Raw genomic sequence first — 18,072 nt, forward strand, 5'->3', positions numbered from 1 at the left:
CCCTTTCATCTGAAATATGGATGGCAAATTATATTAATGGTTTAGCACATTTCTTTGGCCCTTTTCAGTAGTCATTGAAATGCCAACAACAAATATTGCCTGTCTGGTGACCCACTTCCCCAACCAGACTGCATGTTCCCAGGATACTGTGATCCATATTTAAGCAATTCACCAAGTAATTAAACTCTTGTAATTTATAGGAGTTTCACTTGGAAATGTTTGTCCTGAGACCTTAATGTTTTACTGGCTTGTTCCATGAGAATACTTCAAGTCCAAAAGAGCAATATTGATTTTACTATATCTCCTTTTAAGACTTCATTTTCTTGCTTTACGCTGGATTTAAATTTTAACCAGGTTTATACAATCGGCTATATTTTAAAGCCTTAAAGAAATTACATTAAGATAATTTCTTTCCCCCAAGGCCAGATATGTTTTCACTCATTTTCAAATGCCTCCCCTCTGTGTTGGTACTAGGGCATCATAATTTTCTTTTTTTCCTCTTAAATGACCATGTATCTAGCATACTCTCCAAATGTAGGGAGACCTAATTGCATTAATGGTGATAATATTTTAGGAGCTCAATTCTGCCACATTTTGAAGGATAAATATAGGGTTGTTGGGCAAAGAGGGAAATGAAAATGTCTAAAAATTAGCATGACTCACCTCTTTTTCCTATAGAAATGAGTCACAATTTTTTAGATCTCAAATGGAGTTTTAGTACAGCCCTCTCATTTTACAGGTGAAGAAACTGAGGTCTAGAGAGCAGTGATTTGACCAGGGTAACACAGGCAGTGACTGGCATAGCTACAACTAGAACCGAGGACTTTTGATTTCTATTTTCAGATATGAAGAATGTCAGAAGTAGAAGGTACTTTAATCTAACCCAGAACTAAGTAAGAATACTATAGACACCATATCTGAAAAGTATTCATTTGTACTCTGTCTGAAAACTTCAAATGGGAGGAAATCTTTTAAAGTACCTTCTGAGATGGACAGTTCCACCTTTGGAAAGATATAATTATTGAGAAATTTTCTTGACCTAATTTCCTTGGCCTAAATTTATCCTTACAACACACACACACACACACACACACACACACACACACACACACGCAAATGCACACACATCAAACAACATTATGATATTAAAAACTATTGCAAAAGACAATCTTTCAGGTACTTGAAGAAAACATTTTCTCTTTTCTTTACTAAGCTTATTTCCTTATGAATGCCTCAGTGAGAGTATGGTTTGATCAGGTAATCTGTCTCATAAGATAAACCTGCAGTTTCTTTTTTTTTTTTTTAAAGCTAATAAAGAGACAGTTTTCAAAAGAAACGATGCCTCAACCCAGTCAAGTTCCCTAAGAAATTATCTTATACAAAATTGGTAATTTAGGAGATATAAAACATTGAGTGAGCGCCAATGGGACAATATTTTGGGGGAAGGTGGGGAGGTCAGGGCTCATTTTTCCATCCTTAAATCAAAACTTGCAATGTAATCATACTGTTAATAAACCACTGTATGTATTTTAGGAGACATTATCTCTTTTTTACTAAATCAAACAAAGATATCTCAGATATACAGCAAATCATGGTATCATCAGTAAATGAGGACTGGCAAATGAGAGTTGAGGCCCCATGCCAACAGAGTCTGCCCGATGCAATCTACTTCACTTACTTCACAACACGTGTAGGTATTCCAAGAAAGTTTTTCTGTCTGTTTATGGTATGAAAAGTAACAGCAAGAACTCTAATCATATATAATGCTTCAAGGTTTGCAAAATACAACTTCTCTCTGAAGTCAGATAAATTATTATCTCCATTTTATGGACAATGAAACTGAGGCTGAAAGAGATTAAATGATTTGACCAAGTCCACACATCTAATAAATATCTGAGGTCTTCCTGACTTCAAATCCAATACTTTATCCACTGCAGGGAACTGAATTGGAATTGATTGTGCATACCAGAGGTCATTAACCAGCCAAAGTAAGCCCTTGAGCTTTCATTGATCTGGTGGTTAGTAAGGATAGAATTGAAGAAAGTCTTCAGGTAGGAAAAGCAAGAGTAGAAATGTTGGTAGCAGTTCAGCCAGCTGACTACCTGTTTCCTTCCCTAACAACTCACCAAAGTGTTGTAATGGAATTTCTCATATTTGATTTGATTTTTCCTCCTCTGAAGTAATGAATGTTAATAATATACCAGATTAGACCGTCATTGCGAGTGTCTAAAAGTCCAGATATGGGAATCCATGACAGGATTTGGCTCTGGCACATCTCTATGGAATTCATACCAGCAAGAGATTGGATCCCAAAGTCAAAATGTTGATTTGCAAAAGTACTTTGCCCATCATCTATGCAGTATCTCACAGTGTGCCCATGATCTCTAAGCAACAAGAAAGTGAACTTGTTGAGGCAAATGACTTATAGGAAAATATTGTAAGTTTGAGTTCACTCTCCCCTGGAACACTTGTGCTATAGTGAAAAGCATGCTCTTAATTCCAGATACTTTTGTAAAAGTAGTAAAGAGAAAAAATCTTACTTTTGTTTTAATAGTATCTTTTCAATAATCATCCCATTGTAAAAGATAATTCAAATTAAATTGTTCAGTCACACTGAACTACTAATTACTGAACCAATCAGTAATATAAAGGAGATACTATCTATAACTGGCAATTGATATGGTGAACAATACAGCAGAATGGAGATTCAAGTTAATTGTAGTTGTTAGTTCTTTGTTTTGGAAGACCAATGACCAATAACTTGCAAGTGGATTGGATTTAAGTGAAGCAGGGCTGTGCAAAGTTATCAGCCTCATTCTCTCCTCCAGGGTCATTGGGAGGGATCCAGTGGCAAGATGTAGTTCAGGATGAGTGGTGATAGCCTCAGATGCAGTGGAAGTCCTTGGACTTCTAAGCTAAGGTCCTTCCCAGGTCCCAATTAGTCTATGGCAGCACCTATTCAGTAATTAAAGGATAGCTAAGAACTGAGGCAAAGGAGAGCCTAGTTTACCTTCACAAAGGAATCAGTCTGGAAGGGGAAGAACCTCAGAATTTCGGAAAATAGAAACATTTGTCAGATTCAAGCCAATAATATTAGACAGACACCCTATTGGCCCCTTATGATTTTCTCCGGATCATTGAGGTAGTAGATGTAGCTTGCAGCATTGCTCTGGGAATGATGGTTTGGATGGTAATTTGGAGATTTTCAAAAATTCTGAAGACTACAGATGGAAAAAGAAGCTGGATTTTGAGTCAAAAGCTACACATTTGAATATAGCTCTTTTATTTATTACCTCTGTGACACCGGTCAAATCACTTCATGTTTCAGGGGCCTCAGTTCCTCATTTGTAAAATGAGAGATTAGATTAGAAAAATCAATTAAGAAATATCAATTTATGATCTATTATGTGCCAGGCAGTGAGAGATGCTGAATGAGCTCTTTCAGATCAAAACTGCTTAGATTACAATCATATGGTCTTTATGGACTTCAGCTTGGTTAGTTAATATCCACAATAGTTGATTTTTTCAAATGTGTTTTCAGGTTTGTTAAGCGTTTTTTACGTGGTTGTTCATTTGAGACTAACAACAGCTCTATGAAGGAGGTGTTTTATGCTTATTTTAGAGAAAATGAAATTGAGACAGAGAGGTTTTCAAGTTTCATGCTTTTGCCTTTGTGGGGCAGAGATAAAGATATTGATGAAATGTTCACTTCCTCCTTGTACCCCAGCACCAACAATGCCTGCCAATGATATACTAATTAAAGATATTTCCTAGGTCTTCTCATAGAGCCCCAACTTTTTACTGTGTGGTCTTGGAAAGCCATAAGACAACATTTCCTTTGAATTATTTCATTAGGTAAGCTTTTCTCCAGTTTCAGACAGCCCTAACCTCAGTCTTTCTGAATTAGTGAGGTTTGACTATTTCTCAGGGGTTTATTACCATGGCATCAGAGTTTCTATGGAAATGCAACAATCTCAAAGGACAAATTTAACAAGTCTGCCTTTTATTTTCATCACAATAATTATGGCTTCTTTTGCCTAAAACAACTTGTTGACTTATTGCACTATGGCAGCTCCAATATTTGATGACCTCTTCCAGGCAGACATTTCCAGGAAATGTCCTACACAGAAGCTAATAATATAGCTCAATAACTAACATTTATATGATGCTTACCATGTGTCAGGCACTGTGCTAAATGCTGTACAATTAGCACCTCATTTGAAACTCACAGTACCTGGAATTGGCTGCTGTTATTTTTAACCTCTTCATTTTATAGATGAGGAAACTGAGGTAAACAGAGGATTAGTGATTTTCTCAGCTTCACAGAGCTAGTAAGAGTCTGAGGGTAGATTTGAACTCAAGCTTCCTAACTTTAAGCCTGGCACTCTGTCCCCTGCACCACTTGGTTGCCTGACCATTGATCTCCTTGGTTGCTGTTTGCTTAGAGACAGAAACCTATATTCCATTTCTTAGTCACCAGATCCATAGCATGATTCTTCCACTCCAGTATCATTTTCATGTTCTCCTCCACAGGAACTTTGAAATATGGCCCTGGAATCACCCTTGGCTCCACTTCATGAGATTTGTCCTTATTTTACCCAGAACCATGCCTCCATTTCTTTTCCTGGGAATTAAATCTAAACCGTGCTCTGTTTCAAGCTCTGGCTCATGTGTTATCTTGTCCTTATTATCCATTGGCCCTTGAGAGGACAGACATTTTTATTTCCTTTTATTTGTATCCCTAGTACATAACAGTGCCTGGTACAATTGTTGTTATTTCTGTCATGTCTGACTCCAACAAAATTGTGTGGGATTTTTTTGGTAAAGATTCTGGAGTAGTTTTCTATTTCCCTTCTCCAGATACTTTTTCAGATGAGGACCTGAGGCAAACAGGATTGAGTAACTTTCACAGGGTCACAAAGCTACTAGGTGCCTGAGGTCAGATTTGAACTCAGGAGAATAAGATTTTTGATTCCCAGTCCACTGCTCTATCCACTACACCACCTACCTGCCCACCTGGTACAATATTATGCACCTAATAAATTTACTTAGACAAATTCTTCACCCCTTTTCAGGTAGAGGTTAAGTCCTCCACTTCTCCATGGTAGATTTCTGTCAAATTAGATGAAGGAGTTGGGAGAGTTAGAAATCAAGAATGACATCTAGTTTGTAAGTCTGCCTAGCACTTCCTTTAATATGAGGCCCTTTAGGATGTAAAGTCAGGATAGATATTCAGAGCTGATTCTCCTCAATCTAACCAGAAAGACTTTTACTTGGTGATTCCCAGACTATTCAAGGGGTATGAACTGTCATTACACTCTCCTTGTCCAGCCATCCATGATGTCTAGGAGGTGGCCACACTGGAGATCTGGATATTGCATCTGCCCCATTCCTTCAATTATCCCCTCTATGCAGATGTTTTTCAAATCTACATTGTTCCATTCAAGCCCTGTTCTTTCCTTATAATTTCAGCACATTTTAAATTGTTTGTTAGATATCTCTATCTGAAAATTCTACCAGCACTTCAAAGTCAAAAGATTACAAATTGAACTGTTCATCTTGCTTGTGAAACACAGTGTGCTACAAAGGATAAAGTGATTTACTGGGGCTTTTGATGCTTTGTAGTTTTATGACCTTAAGCTAGTAACTTAAAACATTGGTATCAAATTCAAATAGAAACAGATCACTGTTAGCTGCATATTGATTTAGAAAACCACAAATTACCATAATTTTTGTTGTCTTTTTATTTATTTTCTTAAACATTTTCTAATTATATTTTGGTCTGGTTTGGACCCAGAGATTTGTGCATATGCCTCCAGCTAGCTTTGAGTTTGGTTCCTTTCAATTAAACGTCTCTGGGTCATAATATCTGCAACAGTAATTACATTAGGGTTGCTATGTGAGGCTAAAGTGAAAAAATATATATGACCACCACAGAAAATCTACGTTCATGTATTCTGGGGAGCCCAGGATAGGATACAAGGAGGGGAGAGGAAAAGAAATTAAAATAGGCTGGAAATCCCCAATAATAATACTTTCTGCCCAGTAACGCTATATAACGTTGTGGGAGATGGCTATGATTATGGACCCCTCATTCTGTCAGTTATGACATGGTTAAGAATTTCAAAGTCTTCTTTGTCACATCCCTCCTCCTCATTCCCTCAGTACAATGTCACCAGCTTCTCTCCATTCTTCATCTACAATATCTAATGAATCTAACCCCTGCACTGAACTCATAATAATATAACCATTAGTTGTTGTGATTGTCGTTGAGTCACTTTGAGTTGTGTCTAACACTTTGTGACCCCATTAGAAGTTTCTTGGCAAAGATATTGGAGTGGTTTGCCATCTCCTTTCCCAGCCCATTTTGCAGATAAGGAAAGTGAGCCAAACTTGCCAGGGTCACACAGCTAGTAAGTATCTGAGGCCATATTTGAACTCAAGAAAATGTGTTTTCTTGACTTCAGGGCCAGCACTCTACCCACTGAGCCACCTACCTGCCTCTAACAGCCAATATTTCTCAGGCCCTTATATCAACTTGCCTGTATTATTTCAATATTCCTAGACTTAGTCTTCATACTTCCAATCTTCTCCCTTTTCTAATCCATTTTTTCACCTTGTTGACTCCATAATCACTGCAATCTACATGCCTACACTAATTAACAATCATTGATCACCCACACACCCACATTTCTTGCCAAATAAATATAAATTGTTCATCTTGGCTGATTTGGCCCTTTACCAGATTGTTTTCAGTCAGCCATGATCATCTTGACATATTTGTCTGCCCTCTATCTCTATCTTGTCTTTTATTTCACTGCCTTTGGGCATGCAATGCCTCTTGTCTAAAATGATTACCATGCCCCCAACTCTATCTCCATTTCTTGAAGTTCATTGCTTCGTTTAAGGAATGGCTCAGCTGACATTACTCCATGAAAACTTCCTTACCTATGAAGTTGAAAACAATCCATTAAAATTTATAATAGCAGTTTATGCAAGTCTTTACATTTAACTCATCTTACTTTGTACCATACATGGCTAATGATCCTCTCTCTTCCCAACTCCTTGACAACAGTATCTGTGTAATAGCTATCTTTGTATTCGCTGACTCTCAGAAATGTACCTTGCCCATAAAAGACCTTTAATAAATTTTAATAAACGTTTTTAGGATCCAGTTGAATATGGATATGCCTCCCAGCCTCTGTCCTTGGCCTTCTTTTCTCTTCCTTCCTTTCTTCTTTCCTTCCTTCATTCTTTGAAGGAAGACTTTGAAATTCTTAAAAATTTCTTTGAAATTCTTATATATCTTTGATGATCATCCCTAAGCAAATTACTCTTAGAATGGTATCTCCATCATAAAGTTCTCCCACAGTTCTATGTCATTCCCGTCTGTCTATCCTATGACATTATCATCTTCAAAACTGAATGTGCCGTCTCCTTCCCAGAATTTAATCTTTCTTCCAGCATCTCTTTATATTGAAGCTACTGTCATTCTTCCAGTTACACAAGCTCAACATCTTGAAATCATTCTGGATGAACAATATACAGAATCATAGATGGAAAGGACTTCAGAGAGCATCTAGTCCAAGCTCTACACTTTATAGAAGAGAAAATTGAGGCATGGAGAGAACTTAAAGGGCATTTCCTAGAGACGTACTTCTCCCTACACCTAAATTCAATCTATTTCCAAAAATTCCCCTATCTCTCACTCCTCCCCATTTTCTATACAAGTAAGGATTATCATCACAGTGCAGATTGTCAAAATTTTTTACCTATTCAATTATATTAGCAGCCTAACTGGTCTGGCCCAAAGTCCTCACAGGCAGTTTTCTATGTATTCTATTTTAAGAGACTTTGGAAAGGTCTCCCACTCCATAGCATTATCAACATCTTAAGGGGTGATAGTGTAAAAGAGTGAATAAAGGACTGAACTTGGAGTCAGGAGGAATTAGATCCAAATCCTTAGAAATGTAGTGATTTAACCCTTGGCATAGTCTCCCTGCTTCATTTCTCCCTACTCCAGTCTATCTTTCACTTTGCTGTCAAATTGATCTTTGTTAAAGCATAGATCTGACGATGTCACCCTCTACTCCATCACCTTTAATGACTCCCTATCACCTTCAGGATCAAATATAAAATCCTCTGTTTGATTTCTGGATCATTGTTCCATTTCTAGTTTTCTTTCACAATATATTCTCAGATATAGTTACATTTGCTTTCTTGTTATTTTTACTTTTTAAAAAATTTTCTTAATGGTGATTCTGGGTATTTTCACTGGATTTCTCCCATGCCTAGAATACTCACTCTGCTCATCTTTGCTTCCTGGCTTCTGAGTCTTCCTTCTCAGGAAAGAAGTTAAATTTTAAAGCCATGTGCTATGGAAAATCTTTCCCAATCTCCCTTAACTTAGGTTTCCCTCTGTTGGGACTGGAAGCTCAATTCTGTGTGGACAGTCTCGGGCGGGTGAAAGTGGGACTTCTAAATCTTAGAGTCTTACGAGGCCCTCCATGAACAGCGGGGGTTCGAGAAGGTCAGACCGAGCTAGCTCGGCTAGCTCGGGTATTTCCGCCTCTCCCCCGGAGATACCTGATGGGTGGAGTCTCCCTGCCCTCGAGGTCGTCCCGGATTGGAGCACACCTAGTTACCTAACAGCACAGTATTGAGATGCAAACTGTGTGACTGAAGATTAAGTAGGATTGAGGAAGCCTAAAAGCTCTCTTAGCACGTGTGGAGCCAAAGAGAAAAGTAGGGCTCCGCTTCTTTTCTTTCCTCTCTCCCCTCCCCCTCTCTCCCCGCTTGTACTTCTACTTCCAATCCCTTAAGCTTAGCCTCCTTAGGAAATCTCCCCCTCTTCGTCCTAAGGAAGATCCCCCTGCACTTGTAACCGAAACCCTGTAATAAAGCTCAACCCCTGTTTGACTCTGGAACGTCCTTTCTCTCATACGTGCATCCGGCGTGGCCAGCCGAAGACCTCGGGAGGTGAGGTAAGAAAGACTCGGGTAGCCCAATACAGGCCTCTAGGCTTGGCATCCCTCTAAGATTATTTTCAGTGTATCCAGTATATATCTTGTTTGTACAGTTATCTGCTTGTTGTCGTTTACATTAGAGTGTATTCTCAAAGGGCATAAATATTTTTTTGCATTTCTTTGTATTTCTATTACTTATCACTGTGTTTGAGCATGATGGGCACTTTATAAATGCTTGTTGACTTGACTACAACTCAGGTCAAATCATTTCATCCCTTTTGCTTCCGTTTCCTCATCCTTAAAATGAGATGACTGAATCAGTGACCTCTAAGGTTCTGTTTATTTCTACCTTCTATGTATAAGTACCTATAATTTCACCATTAGACATTAATTCTAAACTTTGCTTTGTTAAAGTGTACAGATCCCCTGGGAAGAGTAGCACATGAAATCCCAAGTTCTCTTTTCGACTCAGTTTATGACATGTCTTTATTCTGTGTTTATGAAAAGAAGGACCAAGTTCAATACAAAATTAACTTTTGAGTTTTAAGGAAGTGCATGCAAAGAAAACATAGAGTTTGGGAGGGATTACCAAAAATCAATTCATCATTAAGTAAACCTCCTCACTCCCCATCCCTCACCTCCCACACCTCCTACTCCCACCCCCACCAGGCTGGCTCCTGTCCCCATAAGTAGTCTCTCAGAGGTCTTGCAATTACCTCCCATTTCTTTATCCAGGGCAGTCTCCTTCTCCCTACATTAACCACATGAGAACATCTGAGTCACAAAAGCTTTTCCTTGGGATCATTTTCTCTCTGTGTCCCAATTGTCAGTGTCCTTAATATGTTATACCAGACTAGATGTTTTCCAAACCTGGACTACTGTCATTTCTTTGATCTGTAAGTTTGGGCCTCTTTAAATCTGCTTAATTTTTGACTATTGATAGTTATAGGCTACCTGACCTTCATTTAGTCTCTCTAATTACCAATGCTTTACCTGTCCCATGACGGTAGCAAATATAGGACTGCTATCATTTGGCTTGAGTACCCTAAACTTAAAGCATTACTCAGGTTTTATTTTACCCAATTTTATTTTTTCGGGGGAGTCTTTGCATGCTCAGAGCCTTACATACTACTTCACACTGGATTAGGTATTAAATTGTTGTGTTTATCCTTCGTTCTCAAAGAGGACCATAACATCAATATGATGACATGATTTGCAGTTGACTTTGATTTGAGTGAGGGAGGTCTGTGCAAGGCCACCAACCTCACTTTCTCCTCCAGAGCCATCTGGGTCCAGTGGCTGCATATTCATCAGGATAACTGGAGGTGGCTCAGGATGCAATGTGTGGAACCTTGGCCATTTTAGGCTAAGGTCTTCTCAGGCTCTCACGTTGAATGAGGTACACTTATTCAATGAATAGATTTCTTTAAGTAGTTACTCAGGGGATGGCCCCTTTAATTAAAAAAAAAAATCAAACTGGGAGGAGAAGACCCTCAGGGTTTCCGGGTAAAAGAGACATAGTTACTATTTTGGTATTTACATTCACTCTGTGCTAAGTGGGTGGGGACCTGTTGTCCAGTCTAGGAGCTCCAGAGTGAGTTCTTTGAGCAAGAAATGTAGCCAGTAAACCCAAAGGAGAAAAGGCAGCTTTTGGCCATGGAAGTGTACTTTCCCCTGGGTAGAGCACTTTTCCTCTCCTCTCCTCTTCTTCCCTTTCCTATCCTCCCCTCCGGTCCCCTGTCCTCTCCTCTCCTGTTTAATAAATGCTTGTTGAATGATATCCTTTCCTTTCTGCCATCCGCTCATTTGGGACATCAGCCCTGAGTTCCTACTCCTACAAGCAGCAATCCTGAAGTCTAAAGCCTGACATTCTCATTGCCTCAGACTTATGGATGTTTTGTTGGTTTGGGAAAAGCTTATTGATATAATAAGGAGAATCTCAGCTGGAGATTTCTACTCCTTTTATTCATTTCCCTCCCATATCCCATGGAAAATTCATAAATGTGGATCAGGTTCAATGTGTAAATCCCAGATTCAAATTGAATTCGAATGATGCCTCCAAGCATATTTCAGTCTTCTGTTTATTTGGATCCTCTCTATTATTTACTGCTCAGTGACTCACCATAACCTGGCCCAGCCCTCACAGCAGCAGGATCTAAATAAAACCCATTGATGCCAATTCTCAGGCTCGTTACCAAGTTGTTGGCTGCACAAGCCAGGGACGACAAGGATAGATAATGACAAATTTATTGGCTTTCTACTTTATCTCTTTCATACCTGAAATGCAGCTTTTCATATCTTATAAAATGCCACACTGAGTTGGTGGGGAAAGGGGAGGAAGGCACTTTAATAGGATTTCTGTCTTAATAGATTTTTCCCAGTCTGTCTGTCCCTTCTATTTTAGAGTCAGCTTGGCATCCTCATGATTTTTATTTACTATTAATAAAGCACATTTTACTTTCATTATTCCATTTTATACAATTAACATTTCTTTTTTTCCCTTTTCATTTCTCTTTTCCCTTCCTACTACATTCCTTCTCTTTCTTTATGTCTTTCCTTTCCCTTCTCTCTTCTATCATTCACATTGTCCTTTTCTACATTCTAGAAAAGGCATTTAGTTCATGGTATCCTAAGTTAGATAGATCCTGTTTTGTTCAGTAGAATGTAAAACACTAATTAATGGGACTGATTTGTTTATTCCTTTTCCTTTTCTTTCTTTTTTTAACTGTCAAGAAAATCATCTTCGCACTTCAAGCATACTTTGTATTTCCATGGCATCATTGTCAAGGAAGGATTTGGTAAACTCATGATACAATCACAGTGAAGGAGGCAGATTATTTCAGACAATCGTTTCCCTGGACCCTCTTGCAGTACCTTATGATTTTCCTAAAGACTTTTTGGCTTTAGAATGCCCATCCTAGCACTGTACAGCCACTTTCTTGACACTGAATTTGTTAGAAACTCTGGTTCCTGATCTGGAAAAACCTGTGTGCACCACTTTCACTTGGAACTGTAATTGGCCCTCTGCCAATGTTACCCAAGGAGAAGATTCATTCTAATCTGTTGTGTCCTACTCAACTCTGTCCTATTGTCCAATATTCTGTTAAATTCCGTTCTCTCCTATACTCTCCTGTCCTTTGTTGATCCATGCTGCATCATGCCATGCCATGCTATGCTCTTATCTTATCCTATCGTATCCTGTCCTGTCCTATCCTGTCCTATCCTATCCTATCCTATCCTATCCTATCCTATCCTATCCTACCCTATTCTATCCTATTTTATCTTATCCTATGCTATCCTATCTTATTCTATCCTACCTTATTCTATCCTATCCTATACTATATTATTCCATCTTGTTTCATTCTATTCTATTTTAAATTTTGTCTTCCACACACTGTGATTGACAGACAGTGCAAGAATTTGTTATGTACAACCTACTTAGGCTTGTCTTCCCTGCAGCGGTATATTACTATTATTATTGTTATTGATGATGATAATAATTATTATTTACATTATATTCTTTGAAGTAAAATCAAAATCAAGGGTTCTATAAAACTTTCTCTCTTAGACCTGAGCTCTTTTTCAGAGTTGCAGATAATTATTACCTGAACTAAATTAATGACAGTTAAGGTATCATAATAACATCTTTGTATATTATACATTTCAGGTAATATCTTTGATTATTTAAATCAGACCATCTTGTAGCATGATAGCTTTGGCTGGAAAAGGAGAAGGAAACAAAGAATATTATACACTTCCATAAGAAAAAGCAAGATTTCCCTCCACCACCAATTTAACGAAAAGCACTCAAGTGGCCAAATTATGTCATGGTCGTATTCGCAAATCATTTATTACTTTTGTATATTTATCTGTAACTAATTTACCTCATACTCAAACTTTGTACAAAAGGTCATTTTTTTCATGTGAGATTGACTGAAATAAATTTAGTCAAGTCAACTTGCCTTTATTAATTGTTTATGTTCTAAGGGCTGGAGATACAAAGAAAGATAACTGGCAAGTCCTTGTTATCAAGAAGCTGACAATCTAATGGCAGAAAAATATTTTAAAAAATTACAAACAAGATGTATAGTGATGAAAAAAATGAAAAATCTCCCAAGGAATACATTAAGATTAAGAAGAACTGGAAAAGGTTTCTTGCAAAACATAGAACTTTAGCTTAAACTTGAAATAAACTAGAGAAGTTAAGAGATAAGGTTTTTGAGGATGGTTACTCCAGGCATCGGAGACAGTCAGTGAAAATGTTTAGAGATTAGAGGAGAGTGTTGTATGAGAGAAAGAGTAAAATGACCAGTGTCATAAGATCACAGAGTATATGGAGAAGTGTAAGATGTAAGTTATGGGAATGGAAGTCCATAGAGAGATAAAAGTAGACAAATCAATCCAAAAATGATCTGTGTAGCAATGGTAACTGATGGGAGTTCATGAGATCACCATAAAAATACTTCAGAGGGAGAAGAGAAGACAGCCCAGGACAAAGCTTTAGGGGAAATCCATGGTTAGCAAGCAATACCTGGAGCACAAGTTGACAAGGGAGATGGAGAAAGAGTGGTCAGATATGGAAGAGAAAAGAACAATGTCAGAAAAAAAAAAAAACGAACAAATAAACCTAAAAAGAGAATATTGAGGGAAAGATGGTCATGGACCCTATAAAATGTTGCAGAAGGATGAGAAATTTTACAAAAAAACATTGGATTTGGAAATTAAGAGATCATTGCTGACTTTGGAAAGAGCAGATTCAGTTGAATGATAAGGCTAGTAGATAGAAGCCAATGACTGAAAAGGAAAATAAATTGAAAAGCATTAAAGACATCAAATGTAGATGGCCTCACAGACTTTAGCCAACAAAAACGGAGGAGAGATAAAATAATAGTTAGCAGGGATGAGTAGATCATGTGAGGGTTTTATGAGAATAGGAGGAATATTAGCATATTTGTAGGAAACTGGGAACGGACTATACTGAGGGAGAAACTGAAGATATGTAAGAGATTCGTGATACAATGGGGGCAATTTTCTGGAGAAAGCAAAATGAAATGCATGTAGAAGGGTTTGCCTTGGCAAGAAAGGCTATATCTTCATATGAGGTAGAGATAAAGAAGGAGATAGCAAAGAAAGGCATTTAAACTGACATAGGATGTGGAGGAAGGGAGGACTACTGTAAATGACCTCATTGTTCTGATAGAAGGTTATATATGTAATAATGTTCTTAGCTGAGAGACTGAACAAAAAATAGTGATGGAAGTTATGATCAGGAATGAACAGTTTTGGAAAATCCACTGTGGTGAATTAGATAGTGAATAACTTAGGAAGGTGTAAAAATATTGCCTTGACACAGTAACAATTCATTTAAAAATCAAAGCAATCAAAGTATTCAGTGAGTATCTGCTAAGCACTACCCTAGACACAATTGATAATAGAGATTTCTTGCTTTCATGGAATTTATTGTTTCATTGGAAATGAGAGGGGACACACGAATCAGAAATAGATATTAAATGACAAAATGTAGTTTTATCAGAGATGTGGCATTTTCAGGTACTTTTACCCTCAAAGGAAGGCTGTGGGAAGGGAGCATTTGAAAAGATAGGTGATTGTATTGAGCACAATTGGTTCCAGCCAACCTCTCCAGTCTCATCTCATGGTACTTCTGTACTCCACATTCCAGGAAAATTGAACCATTACCTCTCCCTCAAATCCAATATTCCATCACTCACCTTTGTGCATTCACATAAGTAATCCTCCATGCTTAGAATGCATTTCATATGCATCCCCACCATCAAGAGTATTTATCTTCCTTCTAATCTTGACTCATATAATAGATCCTCTTAAGACTTTTCTGTAATAACTCCCTTGTCCCACCACAGTTATTATTTCATTTTCTTCTCTGTATTAAACTTACCTAAAAATTTCTAAATTGCTTGAACTCTATCATTCTCCTCTGTCAAATGAGGGGCTTGCCGTATTCTACAAAAATGCTTAAGTGCATGTACACATATACATACACACTTACGTACGTGTGTGTGTATGTATGTGTATTGGAGGCAAACAGGATTCAGTTGTACTGTATATACTATTTTACACATTTAAATAACAATTTTGGGTGGGGATCCATTTGTTAATATTTAATTGTTTTTCAATTATTTCCAACTCTTCAGACCCCATTTGAGGTTTTCTTGGTAAAGATCCTGGGGTAGTTTGCCATTTCCTTCTCTGACTCATTTTACAGATGAGGAAACTGAGGCAAACAGAGTGAAGGGACTTGCACTGAGTCACATAGCTGGTAAGCGTCTGAGATCAGATTTGAACTCATATAGACTAGTCTTCCTGACTCCAGGTCCAGCACTCTATCCACTGTGCCACCTGGTTACCCAAAAGGGATCTATAGACTTCATAAAATTGCCAAAAGAACCCATCCTTTCTCTCTCTCTCTCTCTCTCTCTCTCTCTCTCTCTCTCTCTCTCTCTCTCTCTCTCTCCTCTTTTTTCTTCAACGAATGTAAAATAAACCCCAGAGACTCTCTAATACCTCTGGGATAAAATACAAAATACTCTGTTTAGCATTCATAACCTTCACAACCTAGCCCAATTCCACCCCTTTGGTCATTACACTTCCCTCTCTGCCATATATATATGTTAATCCAATAGCACTGGCCTCCTGGCTGTTCTGAGAACAAGACTCTCTGGGTATTATCTCTAGCTGCCCCTACTGGCTCCCTTGGCTTCTTTCAAGTCTCAACTTAAAATTTCACCTTCTAGAGGGAGTCTTCCCTTATTCCCCTTAATTTTAGTGCCTTCCCTCTCAACTATTTTTTTTTTAATTTATCTTGTCAGTGTGTTTGTAGATACTTCTTTGCATGTTGTCTGCTCCATCAGATTGTGAATTTCTTGAGGACAGGGCACTTATTCACTGATTGACTAAATGAGTGAATGTTTGTATGTAGATAAGGAAATGTAAAACAAATTAGAGGGAAAAAAACAATATCCTTTTAAGGCAGCTTATAGTTTATGCCAAATAAGTAGAAATACTGATATTCTACCTCTTTTTCCTCACTGTTCTCTTAAAAATTTGATGTTTAGTCAAAAAACATCATAGGTCACAGTTGTTTCCATAGAAGGACAAGCATGAATGTGTAATAAGTAGCTTGGTACTGATGAGCAAAATAACACTTAAGGAATCTAAACCTGCTAGACAGAGATTATTATTGCCCATGTAATTTTATGGCAAATGCCTGAATAAATATAATATTAGGATTTTCATATTTTTTTCTGGTAAGGTTTGGTTGTTATGCATTTAAAATTCAACAAACTATTCGATGCTTGCTATGTTCAGTAACTTTGGCCATCATGATGTGGTGGACTATTGTACTACTTTTAACAAAAATAATGATGACTATTATTATTATTAATATAGATGTCATTTATACGGTCCCCCCAGAAAGGCAATAAGTGTAGATTTATAGATAGATAGATAGATAGATAGATAGATAGATAAATAGATAGATAGATAGATAGATAGATAGATAGATAGATAGATAGATAGATAGATAGATTGATAGATTGATAGATATAGATACAAATATAGATGCAGGTATAGATGAGATATAGATATAGATATGAACGTGCATGTGCTTACATGAACACACAGACAGACACATACATTTCCTGACTTGATCCTTATTTCCATGATTTTACAATGAGAATATAATTTCCCCAGGGTCATGTAGTTGGTAAATGCCATTGGCATGATTTGAATACCGACTCCAACACTTGATCCATTATACCAGATTGTCTTCTCTCATCGCCTTAATCCCAGTCTAGGGAGCTTTACCTAGCATTTTGTATTGAAAAACATAACATGTTAAGAGAAAATTAACAAGGGATACATGTGAATGAAAAGATAACTAATGTTGTATTTGCAGATATATACAACAGATGTGTCCAATGTACCATAGGACTGAGATGATACAGAGATCGCAGTGCTTTGGTATCGTAGGATCATGAAATCAAAGATTTGGGAAATATTTAGATTATTATTTCACTGCCTTCATTTTGCAAAAGAGGAAACTGAAGCCTATGGAGATACAATGACTTGTTCAAGGTCCGTATCAAACACAGTATATCAAGCATCCTTTCCCATAGAATATTTTGCCTCTATGGACAGAGGGAAGATTACATAAAGGATCTGAAACTTCAATTAGAACTGGAAGTCAGATTTAGATAGAGAAGAGAATGATGTCATTCCAGGCATTGAGAATGGACAATGAGAAAATCAAAGAAATTAAATTATGTGATTAATAGAGAGAGAGAGCAACTCATAGGGTCATAGATGGCAAGAAAGAAGACCTTACTTAGAAGTTCATTAGAAGAGGGGAGGAATGTAGTAAATCATGTCACATAAAAGAGAATAGAAGGAGCTTTTACAATGGAGAGGAAGACAGGGAAGGTGAGAGGGAATAAGTGAGTCTTCCTTTCACTGGATTTGGCTTCAGGAGGGAATAACATACACATTCAGTTGAGTATGGAAGTTTATCTTATCCTCCAGGAAAACCGGGAGGAAGGGGATAAAGGGATAAGGAATGGAAGATTAGGGGAAGGGGTAATCAGAAGCAAACTCTTTGATAGAGTGACAAGTCAAAGAAGAGAACAGAATAAATGGAGGGTGAGACAGGATAGAGGGAAATATAGTTTAGTTTTCACAACATGACTATTATGGAAGTGTTATGCATGACTACACATGTATAATCTATATTGAATTGCTTGCTTTTTCAGTGAAGGTGGGTTAGTAGGGAGGAAGGGAGACAATGTGGAACTCAAAGCTTTAAAAATGAATGTTAAAATTTATTTTCATGAGCAACTAGGAAATAATATATATGGGAAATGTGGTATAGAAACCTATCTTGCCCTACAGGAATATAAAAGGGAGGAGGATGGTGGGGGTGGTGGTGATAGAAGGGAGGGCAGATTGGAGGAAAGGGTAATCAGAATACATGCTTTCATGTGGTGAGGGAAGAGGGGAGATGGGAAGAAAATTTGAAATTCAAAATTTTGTGGAAGTGAATGTTGAAAATTGAAAAAAAATATGATTAAAAAAA

The sequence above is a fragment of the Notamacropus eugenii genome, chromosome 1 (genome assembly GCF_028372415.1).
Source record: "Notamacropus eugenii isolate mMacEug1 chromosome 1, mMacEug1.pri_v2, whole genome shotgun sequence".
Classification (NCBI taxonomy): domain Eukaryota; kingdom Metazoa; phylum Chordata; class Mammalia; order Diprotodontia; family Macropodidae; genus Notamacropus; species Notamacropus eugenii.